Source organism: Mytilus californianus, unplaced genomic scaffold (assembly GCF_021869535.1).
Source record: "Mytilus californianus isolate M0D057914Y unplaced genomic scaffold, xbMytCali1.0.p SCAF_12, whole genome shotgun sequence".
In the NCBI taxonomy this organism is placed as follows: domain Eukaryota; kingdom Metazoa; phylum Mollusca; class Bivalvia; order Mytilida; family Mytilidae; genus Mytilus; species Mytilus californianus.
Genome location: NW_026262604.1, coordinates 10,942,125 through 10,964,302, shown reverse-complemented (window position 1 = coordinate 10,964,302; position 22,178 = coordinate 10,942,125). Strand labels below are relative to the sequence as shown.

The 22,178-nt window shown below is 32.2% G+C and overlaps 1 long non-coding RNA gene across 1 annotated transcript; it reads left to right on the top strand.

The window, feature by feature from the left end:
• Positions 1-1,270: 1,270 nt before the first annotated feature.
• LOC127721368 (uncharacterized) lies at positions 1,271-19,218 on the top strand. The gene is made up of 3 exons (XR_007991184.1): positions 1,271-1,798; positions 2,376-2,629; positions 17,438-19,218. It is a non-coding gene; the product is annotated as an uncharacterized LOC127721368 (long non-coding RNA).
• Positions 19,219-22,178: the final 2,960 nt, after the last annotated feature.

Sequence of the window (22,178 nt, the reverse complement as noted above, 5' to 3'; positions counted from 1 at the left end):
TGATTTTGTGTCCAAAAACCTCAATTTGTAACAATTAAAGACCAATTCATGATGGCAAACCTGAAAATATATCACTGTTAAATCCTAATTGTTTGTGTTAAGTTTTGTACACAACAAATTCAAATTCATATGTAAACCTTTATATTGTTACGACTTTTTCGGGCTAATCAGTAAACACTCACTTCTATTTTCGCGTCCGTCGTTTACTGTTAGCCAACGTGTATATAAAGACATTTGATAAACATTACATACTTTTATTGTTATTGTATGTAAATATTGTTTGTAAGGTATCTGGAAGTAAAGATATAAGAGTTCGTCTTCACTGTTTGACCAGGGGGATCCCTTGACTGAACGACAGTTCCCATCTTCTGTTTACCCTTATTTCACACGTTCCCACTTTATTACCTTGCTAGTTTATTTGCGTAAGGCCCGAATATTGTAACTGGGGCCCATACATATAAAAAGTAAGCTTAGTTAAGTCCAGTTTGTCCATTTCCCGACATTGTCAACATTCGCAATCGCCGCCATTTGCATCATCAAGTTTATTGACGTCGTGACCTAATGACCTGAGATCAGCATCCAATCAGTTTTACGTAATTTGCCACCAATCACCATAGGGGCACGAGACTTTGATGGGACAGATGTATAAAAGCGAGTGCACATCAGTCTTCAAGGAGACTGCAGCCCGCTACCAGGGCGTTCACTCCTGATACCAAGAAAATTACAAGAGCAAACCAAATACGCCGCAGTCGATGCAATCCGTAAAATACATATACCTTTGATATCGTATACATCCCCGTTGTATAAATGGACCAAACCATGAATGACCTAGATGTTTTACTACGCTTACTATGATGTTGACAAACAATTAACGTACCAAAAAGGGGGGTCTCTGTATATTTTATTACCTAAGTGATTTGGTGGGTTTTCATGTAATTTATACTTGTAATAGTATTAGATATTTTGTATTTATAATAAATTGTAAAGCTTATTTCAATCTTGTTATCTATTTTACATGTAATAAGTAAGTCAATGTTAATGAGTTTCTGAACTACCATATTTAGACCAGTGCCTTAACTGTTTTTCCTGCTACGTTACCAGTGTCTTGACCATTTTGCCAGCTACGCTACTAGTAATAAATAGTTTGCAACTCAAAACCAGGGTTGACAGATATTAGAATTACCAATAAAATAACACATAGTGTAAACCTGAATAATAAAATTTAATGATCTAATAATTAAATTGATTTATTGCATTAACAATTCATTTATTTGTTTATTGTGTTTCAAATGTACGTCAGTCCATTATTTACGTTTTGCCATTTAAATACTTACAACCATATATTTAAACATACGAAAGAATATGCTCTGAAGCGCCTCGTGGACTTTGGTCATATATAAACACGTGTTCCCGCTAAATTTTCATTCCACGAGTATTTTTCAACAAGATTACACAAGGATAGGACCAGAGCGTTAATAAGATAAGTTGATTTAGTTTATTCATTATACTTTAAATACGTTTACTTTTATGCATTTTAATTCACTTTAATAATTTGGTTTACATTTAAAGAGCAAACTTTTTACCTGTAACGATAAAGTAAAACAGGTAACTTTAAATTTAACACGTGTTTGCACGGGGTCGTAATTTTGTTTCCCTTTACTTTCACAATTAAATACATGAATTGTTTTTTGTCAATTCAATATTACATTTAAATATATGCTTATTTATTACCGTTTAATTTCATTGACTTCTGGTTGTTGCATTTAATTCACAGTTCTTAAACATGGTATTTTTATCGGTAAGTTTTTGTTTTTAATTTACCATTGTAGCATTGAATATTCTCATTTAATTAGCTATGAAATGCATGTGTAGGCTTGCTTACGATTATACGCTTAGTTATTTTAATTCGCGTACTTTATCTACCTGTATTGATTTAAATTCACACTTACATTATACCGGTTATTCAAGTTACGGAACGCCCGATTATTACAAATGTAACGGCATTTATTTAATTAAAAAATCAACTGCTGTTCAGTTTGCTGGATATTATTATACATACATGTATATAGCCGTCTTTAAATTTGATATAATAAATTGACACTTATATTATACCTGTTATCAAGTTATGGAACGCCCAATTATTACAAATATATTGCATTTACAACTGCGGGTTATAATACACTTCTAGCTGTCTTAAGATGCGTACTTATATACACATTTATATTTGTATATATATTTCAAGTACGGAACAGTTGTTAAATTCACGATTTTATCTATATGCAGTCGAAGCATCAATGTAATGTTTTATAAATTAGAACATCTTTATATATTTATAAACATTATACTAATATTGATTTCATTTATAAAATGCCTAGGAGAAGGAATGAATATCGTCGGAGATTACGGCCCAGGGTAAACGACGTTAGGGTTCAACAACCTGCTCATGAAGAACCTGCACCCGAAGAGGAACCCGTCCCTGAGGAAGTTGTCCAAGTGGTCAACAGAGGTAGACGTGGAAATAGAAGGCGTGTTGCGCCAGAGCATCAGCAAGCAGATCAACCTGTGGAGCCCAATAATCAGCCTCCACCTCAGAAACAGCTGAAAACTACAGCAGTTCAGGCTGGACCGGGTAATACTTTAAATAATACTGGTCCCTTGTTAATGCCATGGGCTAATGAAATTGATATAATTGTTTCTCAACAAATAAAAGAAAAAATTTGGAATTTTGAATATGTTGATTTTGGTATTCTACTCAAACAAAATAGTCAATATTATAGCAATCACTACTGGACGAAAAAACAACTGTCCATACCAGTAACAGTGGTTCTAAGACTGATAATGTTTGTTAAAGTTGTAACAGTTGTTAAATTTCACTGTTGCAGTTATTTTGTAACTGTCCCAACTTTAAAAGTGTTTGTCTATAACATAAATCGACTGCAACAACGCTAGAAATAACTGTCACAGTCATTAAAGGACTGATACAACTATTTCAAAGTTGTAACAGTTGATTTACAACTGTCCCAACTCGAAAAACGTTGTAACAGTCATAAATAAACTGATTAAACGCCTAAAAGGTTGTCACAGTCATAATAAGACTGCTGCAACCATTTGAAAATTGTAACAGTTATTAAAAACTGTCCCAACACGGAAAACGTTGAAACAGTCTTAAAAAAACTGTTTAAACGCTGAAAAGGTTGTAACAGTAAATATATGATTGCTACAACCATTACATAGTCATAGCTAATTTATAAGTGTAGCAACTTCCAAACATTGATCGTCATTAAGACTTAAAAGTCACGGATACAAAATTTATGACAGTCAGGGATAGGTTAAATTATTTGTAAAACAATTTTACCGTGTGCAATATAAGGTTGTGACAAAGAGATACAACTATCACACCCATTTAATACATTAATTTTAGAAAGAAATTGATTTTAAAAAAAATAGTATTTTGAAATATTTGCCGCTGAACATTTTGGTATTCCCCGCTTTTTAGTGAATGTGCTAAATTTATATAATTATTTAACACTCCCTCGCCTCTCATCTCATCGAACAAAATCGGAACCAGCACTAAATACCTGCAATTTCACACAGGACGGTTTTATTCGCATTTAAAACTACTAACAGATAAATCGAAAAAGTTTACCCAATATATTTGTAACCAAATGTATCTTTAACTGTATTTACAGTTGACAATTTTCAATATTATCTAAATAAAAACTTTTTTATTTTTTTTTCAATTAGTTAGGTGTGAAATCATTCATGCATACAAGGTTGTCTTCAATACCCGTAGTTTTACGAATCACATTACTTCATAATAACGGTTAATATACATAATATACTGTAAACCTAGCGGGGAACTCCGAATATACACACTTGTCAAACTTATCCCCATATTAAACTGCTTATTTCACACACTTATTTTGAGCTTTTATTTGGGGCTACTTTTTTTTTCTTGCAAAATTATAAATATTACCGTTACGGTATTAACCATTTTGATTTCTATACATATAAAAAAAAAATCAAAGCTATGAACATTTAACGCATCTTTTGCAGCTATGGAAAAACAAAAATACTCTTAAATCTATCTAAATTTAATTTATTTTACTATATTTTATTTTTGAATAATTCAATATTGACTGGACTTTGTACTGTATATTGTAACGAGTGGTCTATTTGAAGTTCAAATGTCCTTGATAAATAGCACTTCGGCATTCATTCATGATTGATTGAGGTAAAAATATTATCACTCGAGATCATTCATATTTTCGCCGGATTTTTTTCTCAACCAATTTACCAAAAGTATTTATGAATAGATGGACGTACTATACAAGACTGACAAAATAACTAGCGCCAGTGAAAGTTGAAATGTTCAAAACAAGAAAAATCGCATTGTTTCAGACAAGGAAATCAAATCTTCTTTTATTTATTCACATAACGGTTTAGAACTTGTTGTATTCTTTAGACTCTGGTCTTGTTGAATTCTACAGACTGACGTCAGATTCTCTTTTGTGGTTTCAGTTGATCAGATGTCGCACTAACCATGCTAACGTTTATCCAAAATATTTTCCAATTTCCATTTTTTAAATTCAATTTATTTAATCATATAAATGCTTGTATATATTATTCAACCAGTAAAGAAAAACAATTTTACTAGATGTAATGGAAATTTTAAAATGGTCACATTCATAAATTAGGCAAATGGGTCCATTATTCTAATTATATTCATCTTCAATCAGTGATGAAAACAGTACATATGTATTATCAGCAGAACTTATTTGGGCACCCCTTAGAAAAAAAAAAATCATTGATTAATTAAATCATACATTTTTTTTTACTCAGTTTAAAAGAAGGGTGGACTGAAAATAAGTATTCTGGCCCTGGTCTGAGTGAAAATATATAATCTGGCTGCCTATATGTTGGAAATTAATATTCTGACCTTATCAAATTTGCCAATTCAGTTGCTAACTTCTATGTCATTGGATTTTCGGTGAAAAATTGTCTAATTTGTAAACAAGTACCACATCATTTTATTTATTGAATAATGATCTTATTAACAAAATTGCAGTTCTATTTAACATTGTTGTTTCGATATTTTAAGCAATTATGATTTCAGCCGTGTATCACCATCAATGATCACTTGTTCTCCAATGGATGAATCTGTCGTAAAGTTTTCACGTGTTTAGACGTATAGATATATGTTGACCTCTAGATTGATATTTAGTTGTTGTTGGGTTGATGTCATATAGTAGCAGTTTACTCAATTTCACCAGTTTATTATCATATGTTTTAGTCTATTTGTCATGTTTGTATTACATAGGCTTTTCACACCATGCTATATATATGTATACTGTACAATCATAGTCGATACATTAATTCTAATTGTACAGCCACAAAAAAAAATGTCCAATTCTCCTCCCTTTCTTGAAACCACTTTTGTATATTTTTTTTTTCATTTCAGGTTGGTATTTTTCTTTTGCTAGAAGTTTTAAAATCATAGCAAATTAAAACCCCCAAAATATGCTTCCACACATAAATATTATAATTAAATTATAACAAACCTGACAACAGCTCACTAATAGTGCATAATACATGTTTGCCTTTGTAATGCTTATTGTGTATATTGAAAATGTTGCTAAACATCTTGGGATATATATTTAGAAGGCATTTATTCAAAAGCAGATAAAATGGATTTGTAGAAAAACATGAATAACATGAATAAGGGCAGAAGCCTGTTAATATTGGATCACCTATAAGTCTTTGGTAAACCATAATACATTTGTCATCACTCATGTTTCAAAGGGTCTGTAAACATGATAAAATGGGAGACATCAGAAATGATCATCCAGGAACAATTTTTTCAAATTCTAAACATGCTTAACTGTAATTTTGAGGCCCTATATAGCTTGCTGTTCGGTGTGAGCCAAGGCTCTGTGTTGAAGACTGTACTTTGACCTATAATGGTTTACTTTTTCAAAATTTTTTACTTGGATGGAAAGTTGTCTCATTGGCAATCATATCACATCTTCTTATAAAATTGAGAATGGAAATGGGGAATGTGTCAAAGAGACAACCCGACCATAGAGCAGACAAGATTTTTTATATCTATTAACTGACCCAATTTTATTGCCAACTGATTGTTTGTTGCTTTTGTATATAAATCAAACTTGGGTTTCTCATCTAAACTTGTTTACATTGTGTTACATCATCCAATATGGCTAGGCCTGTTATAGGTTTTTCATTATCATGATTATGTGGTACTGATTTTGCTCATTGTTGAAGGATGTGTAGTTACTAACAATTACATCACTTGGTCTACCGTTGATGGTTGTCTCATTGAAAATGTCCCCAAGGGTGACTGGGGAATAGAAATATGGTCACTACAGGTCTTCTTCCGACCGGCAGTAGAACCCTTGCCAAAGTGGGGCGTCCGTTTGGCTGTGCGGGATGTACAAGTACGCAGCCACGTCCGGTCAGAATGGGGACGTTAAATCCGATGCCTCGTGTAGAGAGAGTGCCACGCTCTCTGCACGTTAAGAACCCTTGCAACAACTCTTTGAGGGGTCCGTAGGTGACCTGTTGCAAGGCAAAATTGCTGTCCCTATCCAATTTACCCTCATTTTCCAGTGGCAGTCTAAATTTCCCCGACCTTCTTCCCGGACGGCCTACATTACAGGACCTACCTATTGTATTTATTGTTAATTTGTTCTCGTCCTGAATATGCATGAAATATTTGCCACTGGACGTTAAGCAACCAACAATCAATCAATCTCATTGAAAATCATACCACATCTCCTTATTCTGGTTATTGTACATTCATAACATTATACATGTTATACAAGACTACAATATTATCAAATGAATTATAACAATTGTTAATAGTTGTCCGACTTTTGTTAACAAAAAGCAGCTATAATCAACATGGTAGACATGATCAATGGTGATGTAACAAGAGTGACTGCACACGCTGAAATGTCATATCTGCTTTGCCTACATGTAAAATTGAATTCATGTTGAATGTAAAAAATGTAATACATGTATGAAGGTTTTACTACATGTACAAGTATCACATAAATTTTCCATTATCAATTACCTTTGAAAATGAAGTCATGGTTAAATTAACCATGCCAGACAGATGATGTACAACCTACAAACTGACATTCCATACCCAAAATTTAGTGGTTTATAGTATCTGTGAAATAGACTTAACATCCAAACCATGAAAATTAAACATTGCCCAATGATTATGAAACATGAAAATGAGGTCATGGTCAGATTTAAAACCTCCCAATCAAACTTGTACAACTTACGAAAATATCCAATACGCCAAAAATAGTGATCCTATACATGTCATGCATGTACATGTACATGTAGTATATAGCATCTGAGAAACATTGGGAAATAGACCAAACCACAAAAACTAAACATTGTTCAATGAACCATGACATTTTCATTGAGGTCAAAGTCTGATGCAAGTCTTGCAGTCAGATATATTCACCTTACAATCATTTCATACACCAAATATAGTTGACCTACCATTCCTACTGCTTTTAGTATCTGATAAACAAACTTGACAAAGTAACTGAAATAACCTTAATCACTGATCCATGAAATGAAGTCAAGGTCAGGTTAACCTTGCCTGACAGACAACGAGACATGTAGACTTTTCAAGATACCTATATATATATACCATATAAATTTATCCAATTACTCATTACACATGCTATACATGTACATGTAAGAGAGTATTTCACTATATGACTGTTCAAACAGTAATATTTTTTTCAAACAGTCAGTGAACCATGAAAACAAGGTAAAGTGTAACGGACAAGTTACTAACAGAAACTTCATAACATAAAGAAGTATCCAGGTCTTTAAGCTTTTAAAATGTACCTAGTGAAGCTTTATACAAATAGGTTACGCTGTAGCCGCTGCCAGATTGTAATACCTATTTCTTGCATACTTCAACTTTTGTTGCAGGCGGGACAATAAAATTATACTTTGAAGTACATGGTTTATTTGTTTAATATGCTTAAAATAAAATTGAGAATGGAAATGGGGAATGTGTCAAAGAGACAACAACCCGACCATAGAGCAGACAACAGCAGAAGGCCACCAATGGGTCTTCAATGCAGGGAGAAACTCCCGCACCCGGAGGCGTCCTTCAGCTGGCCCCCAAACAAACATGTATACCAGTTCAGTGATAATGGACGTCATACTAAACTCCAAATTATACACAAGAAACTAAAATTATTTAGTGCATTTTGGCACTTATTTAGATTTTTATTTAATTCTAATTCAGACTGAAAGTACAGAAAGCAGTCATTTGACACTAAACAATTATGACGGACTACGAGAGACCCTCATGGGTGGTTAAGGTCTTTTAACACATCCTGGTGCTAGTGAACAATTGCAATGCCAACATAAACTTCAGATTCGATATACATGCACTGTTTTGTAAATTTCTCTGAAACTAGAATTTCACATTATCCAAATTGTTATTATATTAAAATGACTGATTATCCCTTAAAGTACTCATGAACTCAGATATGATGCACTATTATTATTAATATTCACTGAAACTATGAATTTTCATTATTCCAAATGGCTATTTCAAATGAATAATTATCAAAGGTATTCATGGAATTCAGATACAATGTGTGATTGCACTATTAATATGCACTGAAACTATGAAATCTTGTTATTCCAAATTCATTATTGATATATATACCAAATGAATAATTATCATGATTATCCAAGTTATTTAGTCATCCAGTACTGTGGTCCTCCTTTAATACAATTTGTAAGTTTCCTATTTCATTTGTATTTGTACAATGCACAATTTTTTTCTTGTCCAATTTAATCCTAACATCACAAGTCATCATCATCATGGAATAATGCTGCAAGTGCTATTCATTATTTCCAAAAACAATAAATAACTAGCACAAAATAATGAATTAATCCACTGTTTCACAATTTGCAGCTATAAGAGTGATTCAGTGACATCTATATTTCCTATGCATCAAAGTGCACATGTAGCAGGCTTCATATTCTAAGTGGGAATCATGCTCAAGCCAATATGAATCTACAAAAAATATATACATTGAGACTAAAGTACAGTAAAATTTTAACTAACATAATACTATATACATAGTACGGTACTTAGAAGAAAGTCGATTACAATAACTGTATTTACCTAGATGAAAACTAGCAATCCTCATTTGATTGACAAAAAACTTCTAGGACTTATACAATTATATTTTTAAGTCCCAATTTTAAACAAGAAGAATAAATCTTTTTAGGGGGGTCTAAATTCTATATATGGTGTTGTCTTTTTTCCTACATTAATGATTTTGTGACTGTGTACTTTCATTGAAGGGTTACTGTCTTATTGAGGCTCACACCATACTTTATTTCATCAATTCTTTAAAGTCAGACATCATGGACATAGTTATTCCTCTCTAAAACACAACAGGTTATTGCTTTTGTTCATGTTAATATGAAATAGATTGATACTACAGAGAAAAGTTTAAAGAATGAAAAAAATAATTAAATAAATAAATGCACTGTTACTATATAGATGCTATTGACTTTCCCTTTGTCAAGTGCATATAATGAATAAACCTTTGTGATGTAAATGTAGAATCTTTGTCCTAAGGTTAATCAGGATAATATATATACTGTTCCAAGGCTTAACCCTCCCTGTTAATGTTTTAAATCCTTGAGTTTAATTTTACATCTTTTGTGTTACTGGTATACTTTTTACTTATTACAGCTTGTATTAAATAATGCTTTGCAGCTCAGACAACACTTTCTTTATTTTATTTTAGTTATTTACCCAATTTTATTTTGATAAATCAATACTCAGATAACTTTTAAAATATGCATTTTTTGTATCCAAAATAATTTTATATCCTGCTATTTCATATTTTTCTTAAATTATAATTTATTTTGAAAAATTTATCAAAATTTTGAAAAGGACAATTATAATTTGTGAAGATCATTATAAAATCATCTTCAATATATACCCATCACAGTTTAAAATTCGTCCCCAAGGCAATAAACTATTGTGTGTCTTAATCTGTATATTAGCTATAGCATGTATATAAGAATTCCTGATTATCACCTATCCAGTGTTAACATCCTGATTATTACCTATTTTAACATTGTTTAATGTCACATTTGCTTGGTCATGAATTCATGTTCAGTAAATACATATATTTTAATTATTTATTTTGAATTTGAATAAAAGGTATTTTTAAACTAAATTTTTAAACATACAATGCAGTTAACACAGTAAATTTTATGACAACTTACTTGATAATACAATATCTATAAAAAAATATTTTGAGCTTCATAAAATACTTTAAAAAAGTTTATACCATGTTTAGATAAAAAAAAAAATGCTTACAGATAGATTTTTTTGTTATGTTTTCCCCACATAGTGAATGTTAAACATAAAATAATTATGTAGAAAAGGCAACAAATCTGCAGTCAGATGTGAATGCACATGATGAAAGGAGATGTGGGATATAATTATATATCAATGATGCATCAACCCAACAGTAAGGCAACAATAAAGTAACCAAAACACAATTTAACACACAAATTTGACTCATGAATAGAAAGTCCAGTCCTTTAATCATTTTAATGGTGGAATAAATAAAAAGACCCTTGAATGTTACTACTAGATAACATTTATGGCATAAATGAATTTTGACTAACCATGCTACAGGGCACAATTTATATAAAAATTTCACATGAAAATATATAGTTTAGGTTCAAAGTATTTACAAATGTATAGTGATTTCATTCTATGTTAAATCTAAAAAGAATATAATAATGATGCTAACTTTGCTCTTTTAATATGTTTTTTATTTCTTTTTAACTTAAAACCATGTACATGTAGCAATTATTGATTGATTGATTGTTGGTTACTTTACGCCACATTAGCACAACAAGGCTATATCGCGACGAGAGCTAATTCGAATATTTTTTACAATTTAAAGCATATTCTTAAAATCAGACAAAAGGTCCTTCAATAAACTAAAATTCTAGATTAAAGCAAATTGATTATTTACAAATAAAAATGAACATTAAGATAACGTGATAAAATTTAAAATCGTTTTAAATATAATAACATTTTTATATTTTAGAATATATTCCAACTTCTTTTAAAAATGAAACAATATTTGTAAATGAAACATTATTAAATAAATCATACATATTATTGACATTGAAATGCTTCTTACGAATATCAGCAAAGTCAATACAATTGATTAAAACATGTTTAATAGTATACTTGCAGTTACAAGGTATACATTGTGGTTCTACTTCATTTTTTAAAAGATATTCGTGTGTTATTCTAGTATGACCAATACGACATCTAGAAATAACACACTGTTCTTTTATGCACATAAAATTGTTGAAAGGTTTACATAAATTAGGTTTAATTTCATGTAATTTATTACCATCTTTTTTACTCCATTCATTTTTCAATATATTAAAAACATATTCTCTAATATTAGATTTAAAATCGGTATATGGTAGATCACAGTTAGATAAAGGGTCTCCCAGGGCATTCCTTGCCTCAAGGTCTACAGCTGTGTTTCCAAGGATTCCAACATGACTCGGTACCCATAGAAATAATATTTCTTTAAGAAGAATTTTTAAATTCCTCATTACATATAAAATTTTGAGAATTGTTGGGTTTTTAATTTTAGTATTTTGTATAGCTTGTAAGCATGAAAGTGAATCAGACCATATAATAAATTTGGATTTATCTGAAGAAGCAATAAATTTCAAAGCCAAAATTATTGCTTCTGCTTCAGCAGTAAAGATCGACGCATCAGATGGCAAACGGAGAGTTTCAGCTCCATGTAGCAATTAACATGATGAAATATTTATAGATATTTTATTCATTGTAATTATTCATTTTGAGAAAAGATGCAACAGCCTCCACAACCCTTGTTCAATATGAATCCTTTAGTACATGATGAAACATTTACTAATCGAATTAGCACATTTTGTTTAATCAACTGTGTTTAAATGGCAACTGTATGACTCTGTGCTTGGTTTCAGGAACATTTATTTAATAATATTGTTTTATTTTGATGATTAATGTTATTTTGAACCATCTAATACATATTCACTTTCAATGCCTAATATATTATCAAATGTATTCATGTTTTGTTGTTCATGATTTGGGAAATATTTTGAAATTGAATGAAAATGCATACTTGCTAAATAAGTCACTAAAATTAATAATTTTCATAAAATTTTATGGTCATATCATATGTTTTCGTACACCGTCATATTAATTCATTTTGTACTACATGTATGCATGTTTTTTCAATGGAAATTGTGACGTCACAATGCATTCTTAATAGAACGAAAACTATCAGCCAATAAAGCAAAACCAGGGAAATACTTGTAATCCAGCATTAGTAACACAATTATATGGATATGTACATGTAACGATTGGTTGGTTGTTGGTTATAAAAAGTCCAGTGACAAGTATCTCATGCAAATTTAAGACCAGAGAGTTAACAATACATTAACATACAATATGTACATGATGTATAGGTCCTGTAAAAGGCCATCCCACACAACAAAAGTTAGCCAATGCCCCACATGTTAGAGTTTAACAGTAAGACGATGAAGATCAAGAGTAACATTTTTTTTATTCCCTTGACCTTGTCACCCTTTGGGTGATGTATGCAAAGTAAATAAGGGATTAAATGACATACACATGATAAAAGGGGGAGGGGGAATGGTATCATACATGAATGTCAATGATGCACAACTTTTCCAAGCCCAAATCCTAACTTTGCCTTGGAACATGCAACTATGCACGAGTGTGGTGATATAGATCGTCGATTCATAGCCTGTCTGTAGGGTAGGAAGAACAAATGTGCACATTTTCCCTTCAAAATCATGGATCCATGATTATTCGATAGACATGCTTTAAAATATTGTTCATTTCTACTCACCGATTGTAATTTCCAGCTCAGGTTATATTGCACATGTGGTCTAACATCTGTAGTTTCCTGTGTAAAATATAGTTTGCCGACCTGCAGGTCCAGCTTGCCGACAAGAAAATAAAGAGGGTAAATCGTTCACGGTGAACAATTGTTTTCCGTTTTTAATGAAACTTGACAGATTTAATTAATTTTTTTTTATCATCGGAAATATCCCTCATGGGGAGTAATTCAAATTAAAACTGATTTATTATGCTGTACAATATTGGTACTTAGTCATATTCTTTAAATTTACTTCAGGTACACCGACGGTACATTTTCTATTCCTCAGAATTTTTCAAAACTTTTTCAAATATAAATTTGAATGAATTCATTAGTATCTTCTGCAATAATATTAAAACTCCATTTTCAAACGAAGGCTTCTGGTATGTAAAACCAGTTATGAACGAATCTGAATAGATAAATTAAAAAGTACAGATACCTAAAGGAAAGTCAAACGCACATGTCAAAAATGAACGGACAATGCTATGGCAATAAACGGAAACCGACAAAAGACAAACAACGATCGCAAAATAAATAAATAAAAAACAAAACAAGTCAACAACCGCACAATAGATAATAATAGTATAAATTATGGGCTATTTCACAACTATATCAAATCTTCAGAGCCGGGTGAAACGTAATTTCTTTTTTACACTGAGTTGCTACCGTGACGCTAAAATATTTGTCGACTGCAACAACCTATGAAATGTTTGTTTTAAACATTTAACGACTGTAGCAACCTTTTACAATTTGTAATAAACATTTTATGACTGTAACAACCTTTAAAAAGTTGTAACAAACATTTTACAACTGTCCCAACTCTAAAAACGTTGTAACAAACATTTTTTGACTGCACCAACGTCTGAAAAGTTGACACAAACAAATTTCAACTGTCCCAACTATTAAAAGGTTGGGACAAACATTATACAACTGCCACAACTTTTGGAAAGACTGTAATAAATAGTATTTGACTGTGACAACCCCGTAAACCACTGCAACAGTCCTTAAATTACTGTTGATAACATTTTTTTGATTTTCACAACCCATAAAAGTGTTGGGACAGACATTAATCAACTGTATCAGTTTCTTTGACAGTCATCTTCAGTCTTCCACAGACTAAGACAGTCGTACAACGACTGTTACTGGTATGGACAGTTGTTTTTTCGTCCAGTAGTGAATGTGGACCAGAAACAAAGTGTTACTGTTGAAAATGGAATGCTTGTCATTTCCAATAAACCTTCAAAGGTCAATACTATAAATAACATTGAATTATGGACTGAAGCTTTTGCAAATTTTTCTAAAATACTTCTTCAAAAGCATGCTAGCTTAGCACAAGACTTGTTTACATACATGTCAATCATAAGAGATGCTATATCAGATGCTCCTTTTGACAGAGTTTACCAGTATGATAGACAATTTAGATTACGTGTATCACTAAATCAAACCAAGTCTTGGTCTAAGATTGATGGCTTTCTTTGGTTGAAATTCATTGCAAAGGGATCGCAAGGCACACCTAATCCTGTAGTCTATCAGGCTAACTTACAAAAACCTTGTTATGATTTTAACTTTAAAGGATTTTGTCAGAAATCTCAGTGTTTTTATAGACATAACTGTATGAAATGTTCATTACAACATCCAGCCTTATCATGTGTTAGATTTGACAGGTTACAAGGTAACCAAGGTTTTCATTATGGATCAATGAGGCCACCAATGTTTAACCAAAATAGACCTCAAATGTCATACCAGTTTCGACAAAACAGGCCTTCATTTGTTCAACAAAATAGATATAGGCCACCATTTAACACAAGGTATTCAGTACCTAGATTTAATCAAATGAATTGAAATTAACCTTTCTTTCAGATTTTTCAAAGGATAGATATGATATTTGGAAGATGGGACATTCACCTATTAATATTAAACAATTACAGTTATTTTTAACAGATTATCCTAATGAACAGGACAAACAAATTTTGTTTAATGGTTTTAAATTTGGATTTAGTTTGAATTATCATGGACCAAGATTTCCATTTGAATCAAAAAATTTAAAATCTGTTTTGTCAAATCCTGTTGGAGCTAGATTTAAGATTGAATCTGAAATATCATTAGGAAGAATAGCAGGTCCTTTTTGTAAACGACCAATATCTAATCTTAGATGTTCTCCTATTGGGTTAGTTCCTAAAAAAAAACTGGGGGACTTCGTCTAATTACCCATTTATCATATCCGCCATTGAGCAGTGTTAACGATTTCATTGATGAAAGGTTTACCTCGGTTAAATATTCTTCATTTGATAATGCTGTTAATATGGTTAAGAAACTTGGAAGAGGTGCTAAATTAGCCAAAATGGACATTAAGTCAGCATTTAGATTACTTCCGGTTTATCCAGGAGATTTTGATTTACTTGGTTTTAAAATTGAAGATGAATACTACATAGACAAGGCAATGGCAATGGGCTGCTCAATTTCATGTGCTATTTTCGAAAAGTTTTCAACCTTTTTGCATTGGGTTTTAAAAAGCAAGTCTGGTTCAAATAATATAGACCACTATTTGGATGATTTTTTATTTGGTGGCAAATCAGATTCTGATGAATGTGAACAACTGATGTTTCAGTATGATGAAATTTGCAAAAATTTAGGAGTCCCACTTGCAAATGAAAAAACTGAAGGTCCAACTACACTGATTGAATATCTGGGTCTTACAATTGATACGGTAAATATGCTTGTTAAAATTCCACATAAAAAGGTTGAAGAACTTTTAGACAGAATTATTAAGTTGTCAGCCATGAAAAAAGTAACGTTAAAAGAATTGCAGTCAATATGTGGTTCATTAGCTTTCTGCACAAAGGCTCTACCTGCTGGAAGAGCGTTTAGTTGTCGTTTGTATTCAACCATGGGCAAAGTTTCAAAACCGTTTCACTTTATTAGGTTGACATCAGGCATGAAAAATGATTTATTAATGTGGAAATTATTTTTGGAACAGTTTAATGGGATTTCGTATATAAATGATATAGGATGGATATCAAATTTTGATCTTGAACTATATACAGATAGTGCTGGTGGATTAGGTAAAGGGTGTGCAGCTTATCTTAATGGTAAATGGACTTTTCTCGAGTGGCCTAAAGAATGGAATAGTTCAGAAATATTTAAAGATATAACATACCTTGAAATCATTCCAATAGCACTTGCAATATTTTTGTGGTTTGATCAATTTTACAAGAAAAACATACTTTTTCACATTCCTAATTTGGCAGTAGTGAATATTTTAAACAAAAAGTCAAGCAAATCTGAACGAGTTATGTCCATTTTGAGATTAATTGTTTACTGTTCACTTATTGGTAATTTTCAGTTTAAAGCTGTTCACATTTTGTCAAAGGACAATGCAATTGCTGATGCATTATCTCGTGCAAATTTTCAGAAATTTCGACGTCTAGCACCACTAGCCAACGATCGTCCACATCCAATTCCAGTGGAGTTCTGGAACCTTTTAAAGACGAAGTGAATAAACTTTTACAGCACTCTGTTTCTTCAAATACAACGAATGTGTATAAAAATGCAATCTGTTCATTTAATAAATTTCGGACCAGTTTTCAAATAGAGGAAAGTTGGCCACCGTCTGTTGATCACATAATTAATTACGTTGCATATCTTTCAAAAAATGGTTATTCCTACACCACTGCAAAAACATATCTATCAGGAATTAATCATAAGTTGAAAATGAATAATTGGAATGATTATAGCAAATCATTCATTTTGGAAAAAATGTTAAAAGGTATGCAGCGTTTGGGTAAAAGAGTTGATTCAAGAAAACCTATTACTGTTGATGTATTGAAACGGCTTATATTAATTCTTCACCATGTTTGTAAGTCAATTTATGAGACAAAACTGTTTAGGGCAGCATTTGCTTTAGCCTTTTTTGGATTTATGAGAATTGGAGAAATCACATATGTTAACAAAAATGCTGATAATCATGTTTTAAAAATATCAGATATTAAATTTAATGATATTGATTCTGAAGTTTTTGTTACTATAATGTCTTCAAAGACGGATCAAATTGGTTGTTCAACAACTTTAATATTGTCTTCAAATGATAATGATAACGAACTGTGTGTTGTCAAAATGTTAAAAGATTACTTACAGTTACGTCCAGATTCTCAAGGCCAACTTTTTTGTCATATTAATCACAATAAATTGACTCGTTTTCAGTTTTTAGCTGTTTTAAGGTCTGCTTTGAATTTTATTAGTTTGAATCCTGAGGAGTTTAATACGCATTCATTCCGAATAGGGGCTGCAACTACTGCAGCCTTGGAAGGCAAAACGGATGAAGAAATACAAACCCTGGGGAGATGGAATTCTAATTCTTTTAAATCATATATAAGGCTCAGTCGTTTGGTAAATTAAATAATTTTAATTGTTTTCAGGCATTTTTGTGGTTTGGATTATTGGATCTTCCTTGGTTGCCAAAGCCTCATCACATAGTCAAATAAGACCTTTGGGAAATGATTTGGGGTTGCATAAGTTAGGCTACAAGTTGATGTGGGCAGGAATGTCCGGTATGTCAGTATATAACGTTGTACCAATAGTAGAGAATTTGATACATTGTTGCGGTTTACCAGATGCTGTTTTGCTTCACTGTGGTGGCAATGATATTGGACTTGTTAACTGTGCCAAACTTTTATTTGATATTAAATTTATGCTAGATATAGTTGCACGTATGGTGAATGGAGGTAAAATTATTTTTTCAAGCATTTTACCAAGGTTGAAATGGAGATATTCAAAAGATTTGAAAGCAATGGATGCAACCAGGAAACGTTTAAATAGGGGGGTTAAATCACATTTAAATAAAACTGGGGGTTACACTATAACTCATTCTGATTTTGAAGACAAACATCAATCTTTATTTAGTCATGATGGCGTCCATTTGTCGTTTATTGGCAATGATATATTTTTGAATTCATTTCAAACTGCTTTAGAACAATTTTACTATATACCAAATAATTCTGTTTATCCGATGCATGAATGATGTTGTTTGTTTATTTTTGTTGTATGTTGAAAAGAATAACAACTAGTTGATTATATTTTCATTGAATTTATGCTGCTTATTAAATTGTCATGGCGGATTAGCATTTGATTGAGAGTTCACTAAAATGCCAATTTTGGCAGTGATTTATTCAAATATCGTTCATTAAGCTGTTATGGATCTGCCCAGCAGCTAGAAATTGTTATGCATTTACTGTTGGTTTCCCTTCAGTGACCAATTGTCATCAAGTTTTAACTTGTTGGCCAGTTTGTTGATGTTGGTTGTTTGTTGGTTTATATTGTTGAATATTGTTGAATAAATGCCATGACAAATAATCAGCCAAATTTCAAATTTCAATTGTTTGTTTGTTGTTTATATTATTCTTGCGAAGGAATGAAACAAAACAAATCTGCAGTTGTATATTCATTGCACACATTGAATATGCAATAATAAAATTTAATGATCTAATAATTAAATTGATTTATTGCATTAACAATACATTTATTTGTTTATTGTGTTTCAAATGTACGTCAGTCCATTATTTACGTTTTGCCATTTAAATACTTACAACCATATATTTAAACATACGAAAGAATATGCTTTGAAGCGCCTCGTGGACTTTGGTCATATATAAACACGTGTTCCCGCTAAATTTTCATTCCACGAGTATTTTTCAACAAGATTACACAACCCACCCTCCCTCCCTTTAACGAACAAAATTGCTGCTGTTTTTTAGTTTATTTTTCAGATTACATGGTGAACAGATCCAAATGTATTGAATGTTCCAATTAGATTGTCATGTATCATCAAAATTGTCAGACGTTTCAATATTCATCGGCAGATCCAATGAAACCTGAATATTCAAGGAATTTGCAGGAATAATTAAAAAGAGAATATCTATCGTCATGGCATTCCGTTCAATATGGAAAGTGCGTTGGATGTCATCATCAACAAGATTCAACTGGCAGTGATTTATTCAAATATCGTTCATTAAGCTGTTATGGATCTGCCCAGCAGCTAGAAATTGTTATGCATTTACTGTTGGTTTCCCTTCAGTGACCAATTGTCATCAAGTTTTAACTTGTTGGCCAGTTTGTTGATGTTGGTTGTTTGTTGGTTTATATTGTTGAATATTGTTGAATAAATGCCATGACAAATAATCAGCCAAATTTCAAATTTCAATTGTTTGTTTGTTGTTTATATTATTCTTGCGAAGGAATGAAACAAAACAAATCTGCAGTTGTATATTCATTGCACACATTGAATATGCAATAAATACTTTTTACTCAGTGGGACACACCCACCCGTCCCGTAACATTTGATGTCCGGCGGTGGGATACGTATAAAACCAAACCTCGAGAGTAGAGACTCTAGCCAGTATATTTATTTAATGAAACTCATTGACTTACTTGTACAACAGATTAAATATAAACATGAGTAATTGTGTTCGCCCGTCAGAAAATTCTGTTACTAACAGTTGTGCGTCTACCCCAGTAAATGAAAATTCGTGTGCACTGAATAAGAAAGTTGAGGTCATTACAAATATAGTTAACCAGTTCAGTAGAACTTTGAATACCTTAGGGGACCATTTTAGTAAATTTGAAACTCAGATACAGATAACTAATGAAAAAGTAGAAAAACTTGAAAATCTGACTGAATCGCTTTTAAATAGTATCACAAAAAATAGAAGACCAAGTGGCAAATTTATGTATGAATGTTTTAGGTAATGTACCAAAAGTTAACGATTGTTCATGTGATCATACAATTTCTAATATAACCAACAATGTGTGCGGGAGTAGTGAATCAAATCAGTCTTCAAACCGAGAACCAGTATACAGCGAGACTATTGGGTATACCAAACCATCAATCTACGATGGGACCACCAACTGGTTTGAGTACAAGTTAAATTTCGAGGCTGTTGCTAAATTAAATAATTAGTCTGAAGATATCAAAGTTTTAAAGCTTATTACATGTATGAATGGTGCTGCTTTATCGACCTTAGCTGATATTGAGATAGATAATCTCCCAACATATAGTAATTTACTTAAAATATTAACCAAAAGGTTTGCTCCTGAAAACCTGACAGATGTTTATATGTCACAAATTGACGCTTGTATTAGAAAACCAGGCCAACCATTACAGGAACTGGCTGATGATATAAAAAGACTTGTCAGAATGGCTTACCCATCAGCGACTCTCGATACCAGAGACTATTAAACTTATACGGCATTTAGAAAAGCACTAAATGACCATGATTTAGAATTGGCTATTATACAAAGCAATGTAGAAACCATTGACGGGGCGTTGTACTGTGCTCTGAAATGTAAAACTTTTAGGGCTAGAAGGAAAAGGTTTAAACAGCAGCCAAAATTTGAAATTCAAGCTTGTATAAATGCCAAGGCAAACCAGAAGTGTTATTTCTGTAATGAGAAGGGACATACAATTAGAGACTGTCCTAAGAGAACGTAATCGTTAATTTTTGTTACATTCAGATACCATGAATGTTAACATGTGAAAATGTTGTTTTTTTATATATTATTATGAAAATGAATGTTGTACTAGTAATAGTCATTTTCATAATACCTGAAAATGAGTTCGCTAAATATTTCAGTATTTACAGATAGAGTTATACCTAATTAAATCACATTGTTTTACCAGTTGAGACTGCTGTGTTGCTGTTATATATGAGTTCATGTTACCAATTAATAACCTTTCTTATAGACCATTTTATGATAAACAGAGTTGTATGGTTGGACTTTTGTTATTGATTACCGTATTATTTACTAGTATACAGAAATATTCTGATTGATTCATCGACATGTCTGAGTGACGTATGGGATGTCAATGGAATATATTTATTTGGTATTGTCCCGGTGACTCACCGACGTGTCTATGTGACGGGTGGAATGTCTGTGGAATACCATGCAGTGTTTTTGTTACCCATATTAGTTTACCCATGTTCCCGATGACTCATCGACGTGTCTGTGTGACGGATAGAAGGTCTGTGGAATATTTTTATTTGGTATTGTCCCGGTGACTCACTGACGTGTCTATGTGACGGGTGGAATACCATGCAGTATTTTTGTTATCTATATTTGTTTACCAGTGTTCCCGGTGACTCATCGACGTGTCTGTGTGACGGATGGAAGGTCTGTGGAATATTTTTCATATGGTATTGTTATGATTCACTGACGTGTCTATGTGACGGGTGATATGCAAAAAAATTGGAGTACCATTTATTAGCCATTTATTTATTTAAACCAGCCATATCATGTAGTTTACAACAAGTAGAGCAATCACTTTATATTGAAACCAGATATATACTAGTATTCAGAGTATCTTAATACCAGAGATACAATATTATACCATGTTTAAAACCATATATTAAAATCAGAGATATAGTATCCATACCATATATGTTATCTCAGTGCCAGAGATAAGAACTATTGATGATTATTGTGATGAATTTTACCATGTCAACAGAGACAACAACAACAGAGAAGATCCTGTTTTATTTTTTTTAATAGGTTGATAAGCAGGTATTTATTAGGCAGGTGTCCAATTTTTAGTTCGAGGACGAACTCTTTTCCTGGGTAGGGGGTAGTGTTACGGTTTAGGGGTTAAGCTGTAGGTTTGAAGATACGACTTTTGGGGCTAATCAGTAAACACTCCCTTCTATTTTCGCGTCCGTCGTTTACTGTTAGCCAACGTGTATATAAAGACATTTGACGAACATTACATACTTTTATTGTTATTGTATGTAAATATTGTTTGTATGGTATCTGGGAGTAAAGATATAAGAGTTCGCCTTCACTGTTTGATCAGGGGAGTCCCTTGACTGAACGATAGTTCCCATCTTCTGTTTACCCTTATTTCACACGTTCCCACTTTATTACCTTGCTAGTTTATTTGCGTAAGGCCCGAGTATTGTAACTGGGGCCCATACATGCTAAGAGTAAGCTTAGTTAAGTCCCGTTTGTCCATTTCCCGACTTGACAGAATGTCAACATTTGCAATCGCCGCCATTTGCATCATCAAGTTTATTGACGTCGTGACCTAATGACCCGAGATCAGCATCCAATCAGCTTTACGTAATTTGCCAACAATCACCATAGGGGCACGAGACGTTGGTGGGACAGATG